Below are 4,599 nucleotides of genomic sequence, written 5' to 3'. Positions count from 1 at the left end.
TCTCTTCCTGCGTCGCAGGCTAAGCACATTAGGCTCCAACCTCAATGCCTGATTCACAAGGCCGCCCTTCTTGCAGAATGTGGATTGCGCGTTTAGCGATCACGCATCCTAAATCAGTGACTACCTCGCCGGTCCATCCTTGCGAGTGCCCTTCTTGCTAAATGTGGGCTGCACGGCAAAAGCGGGGTAGAAAATGGCTGCAGACGAGGCTAGTCAGGGCTCCCTGGATATACGCCATTTTAGACAAGGATGCTGGGAAGAGGCGCCTTTGCTGCGCGCCACTTTAGGCGGGGAATTGTGGCATAGTTGCTCTCGGCTACACAGATCGATAATTAGGATAGGGTAGAGCTGGAAGGGATCTTGGAGGTCTTCTAGTCCAGCCCCCTGCTCGAGCAAGAGAACCTATATTAATTCAGACAAGTAACAAGTCCAGGGATAGGGAACCTTGGCTCTTTTATGACTTGTGGACTTCAATACCCAGACATCCTGAAACAGGCATGCTGACTCAGGAATTCTGGGAGTTGAAGTCCACAAGTCATAAAAGAGCAAGGTTGCCTACCCGTGGTCTAGTCTCTTCTTAAAAACCTCCTCTTTGGAATGCATACTCTGGGCTGAGCTTCAACTCAAGTGAGCTGGGGATGACGTTACCTTTCCCTTCCCCTCCCACGCTGTACTCAGTCCAACTTCTCTGCCAGCAGACCCCGGCGCAGATCAATATGTCTCAACCTTGGCGACCTTAAAGATGCGCTGGCTGAGGAATTCTGGGAGTTGAAGTATGCACAACTTAAAGCTGTCAAGGTTAAGAAATAGTGAAGTAAACTAGAGCGCTACAAATCTTAGTTCTGTGTTATAATTGGGCCGAGCTTGTATCCTCCGTATGTCTTCTCCTTCAACTCCGGTCGACATTTATCCAGTGCGAACGATGATGACGGATCGCGCAACTCGGCTTTGGGAAAAGAGGTGCTGCTCATCATTTCAGTTTATTTGGTTTTCCTCTTATGGCAGCGGAAGATAAATCGTTTCCATTCAAAATGGGGTGATTTTAACAAAGCCTGCTCCAGGACTCCAGCAAAAGAAAGTGTTAGTTGTAATTTTATGTCGGCTTTACAGAATGAAGTAGAAATAGGTGGTAGAAAACAATATGCTCCAAATATCTTTATTGCTGTGATCTTTATTTTCCAGTAGAGATTTTAGAAAATTTAATTAAATATTTTTATGTTTTGAAGACCTTTGAGGGATTGTTTTGGTTTGAGCTTTCTTCCTTACCATTACAGGTGGTCCTAGACTTACAACAGTTCATTTAATGACTGTTCAAAGTCACAACAGCACTGAAAAAAGTGATTTATGACCATTGCAGCATCCCCATGGTCATGTAATTTACATTTGGATGCTTGATAACTGACTCACATTTATGATGGTTGAGTGTCCTGGAGTGATGTGATCCCCTTTTGCAACTTTCTGACAAGCAAAGTCAATGGGGAAACCAGATTCACTTAACAACCGTATTACTAATTTAAGAACTGCAGTGGTTCACTTAACAGATGTGGTGAGAAAAATCGTAAAATGGGGCAAAACTCATTTAAAAATTTCTCACTTAGCAACATAAATTTTGGACTCAATTGTGGTCATACGTTGAGAACTATCTGTATAGAATTTCGCATGTGTGTACAATAAGTGAATTTTGTCTGTGATAAATAACCTTCCTGTGCACGCTATAGTTCCTTCCATCCATCCATCCAACCTCTTTCTTCAGTAGTCATTTACAGCATTCTCACAATCAGGCTAGGGATTACTAAGCAGGAAATTTTCGTAAGTTGTATTCATGTCAAACTTTATTGTACTAAACTGTAATGTTCATATTAAGGAAACATTCACTGTAGATAACTTTTACACTCATCTTTATATTTTCCAGGTCTGGACCTCAGATGAACACCATTTTGAAGATTTAGAAATTTAGCTTTGCTACCTAGGCTTATCATTGGTTACAAGGTCATTTTCTAATTTTTCAAGATAAAAGAGTTTTGGTCCTAGGTAATGAGTAAATGACTTATTTGTTTGCATGTTTATACCATTTATATCACTCCGTTTTCTAAAGCTCTTAGTAACTTGCATTATTAATACAATAAGATTAAAATAAATCAGTGCAATTATAATTAAACAATTTGATGTGCCACCATTTGGGGGTAGCATAATGTTATTCATCTCCAAATGCCTTTCTCAAGAGACATGACTTTAAGCTCTATAAAAAAGGAGGAGGTAATTCAGATATTCATGAATAAGCTGTTCCAAAGTAGGGCTATCACTAAGAAGGCTTGAATCTGGAGTCCCTAAGGATGGTAGAGGACAGGAAGACCTGGAGGAATGTTGTCCATGGGGTCGCGAGGGGTCGGACACGACTTCGCAATTAACAACATAACAAAGGATGGTATTCCAGAGGTGATGAGAACCTCAACAAATCTTTTCTCCTCAGCAAATCTGTTCTCCCATATCTAATTGGACTGGCAAATTCAACTTGTAAAAAGCTAACACAAACATATCCTACAACATGTACAGCAGAGCTTCACAAGCTTCACACATTCCACAAAAAATACTAAAGCTCTCTCAGCTTCAGGTAGGTATCAAACAACAGAAAAGTGCAGGCCCTACAGTAGTCCATGATGGAGTGACCCAAAGTTCAACTCACCAGAATTGGAAAAGGTTATAGAGTCATTTATAAAGGAGAGTAATAAAGTAATAAATATATCTGCTTTTTCATACATTACAACTTAGCTAGTCATGTGGAACAGACTAATAATAATAATAATGTGTATTTAAAATTTATAAAACAATAAGCTTCATTGTGAGAGAGGATGACTTTAAGCCCTCAATCAGTCATATATGGTGCTGAAAAATCAGGTGCACTGAGCATTAGACTACCTTATCATAAAAGGATCTACTGTATTGATTTCAGTATCTGGGCTCTAAATATTGAAAACCGAAGCAAAAGAACACCTTGAAGTAGAATGATTGGTGTAGCTTTTGTAGGAATTAATGGTGCTTCTAATTTTTAATAGGCAGGGAAAGAGCCAAGAAACATGACTCAGAGTTAAAAATAGCTCTCCTGAGAGCACAACAAAAGCTTTGTCACTGTCTTGCACAGTAGAGCCAGAGTAAGTGACAGTATAATGAGTATTTAGTGCAACAAACAGCTAATATATGAATACCACTGAGCATAGTATATACTGCTTTACAGGAGTTTCGACTACCACTGGCTTTTAACTACTTTTAGTCTGAAACGTAAAAAAAAAAAAAAAAAAAAAAAACCCTCTAGCCTCCTTCCTGTAATTCTGCAACTAAGACAGTACAAATTGTCTCTGATGGGTAACTAGTTATGAGGAGATAAGCCCAACCTATAAATGTAAGTCATATAGTATGATGAAAATGAAGACAACCTAAATCACTATTAAATTTGACCAGAGCCACCTAGTTCCAAAATGTAGTGTAATGCTGAAACCAATGATTTGTTTTTCATCCCTTCCTGAGAGGCATGCAACCTTCTGGCCAAAGGCTGCACTTTTAAAGTGGTTAGGGAAAGAAAAGATAATTTTGACTAAATTAATAGTAATTCACTGTGACAGCATCTAGCTAACATCTTGAAAAATAAACATTATTGTACTTAATAAGTTCTTGGATGGGAAATCACCTGGAAATACCAGTAAATACCAGCAGTAGGCTAAACTGGAAAATTAAACAGTGGCCAAACATTTCCATATGCTTGTCAAAAAAAAAATGAAATGGGTTCTAGGAATCAAGCTTTACTCAAGGGACGTTTTACTTTTATATAATTATGTCTTGTCTAAACTTTCTCTTCTGTCACATTAACAATCAAAATTGGGAAAGAACTTTTGAAGGATCCTTATGGTTACAGTTATGATGTGGGATAAGCTGTATACTTCTGGCCTATATTTTTCTGGACTGTTCAAATGCAATCACAGCTGTCAACTTTTTTCAATTTAATCTATCCCATTAGTAAGGCTACCCAGTTCAAAATAATTGTTAGGTCTTAAAAGAGATTGGTTCAAGAAACACATACTGGCAATTCTTAAAACTTAAAGATCAAGACCTGTTGAAATAAAAGATTCTACCACTATTCTGGTGAAGAAATTCACGGAATAAGTGTGGAACTATACAGTTTAATGTTGTTGTGCTTAAGAAATAACTGCTCTAAACTCATACAATTTAATAACACTGTGTATCTGAATTGGAATAGCAAAATTTTAATTCTGCAGTGTGTACTTTTAAATATTCTCTTTATATAGTAATATCTCTGTTGGAAAAAGAAAGTTTAAATATATCTCAGGCCCTGTTAAAAGTAGCTGGGAGCAATTCTGCTGCTGTTACCATCAGCAGCTTTTGGCAGATTTTCTGAGAAAGGAATTGTTGGATATGAAGAAAATAACTTTTTTGTGTGGATACCTTTTACCATTAAGCTTTTACTAGGGCACAGATAGATGGTTGTTGCTTTGGGGGCATGAATAATGGAATATATATATTTTAAATGTAAGTAATCAACAAATTACAAATTACTCAATCTTAACTGAATCCTTAGATATACTGTAT

The 4,599-nt window shown here is 37.8% G+C and overlaps 1 long non-coding RNA gene across 1 annotated transcript; it reads left to right on the top strand.

The window, feature by feature from the left end:
• Positions 1-558: 558 nt before the first annotated feature.
• On the top strand, positions 559-2,031 carry LOC120309659. Its single transcript, XR_005557143.1, has 2 exons — positions 559-960; positions 1,913-2,031. It is a non-coding gene; the product is annotated as an uncharacterized LOC120309659 (long non-coding RNA).
• The last annotated feature ends 2,568 nt before the right edge of the window (positions 2,032-4,599 follow it).

The sequence above is a fragment of the Crotalus tigris genome, unplaced genomic scaffold (assembly GCF_016545835.1).
Source record: "Crotalus tigris isolate CLP2741 ecotype Arizona unplaced genomic scaffold, ASM1654583v1 scf7180000018053.2689490, whole genome shotgun sequence".
In the NCBI taxonomy this organism is placed as follows: Eukaryota; Metazoa; Chordata; class Lepidosauria; order Squamata; family Viperidae; genus Crotalus; species Crotalus tigris.
The sequence above is the reverse complement of the archived record's forward strand: the minus strand, read 5'-3'. Positions and strand labels throughout refer to the sequence as shown.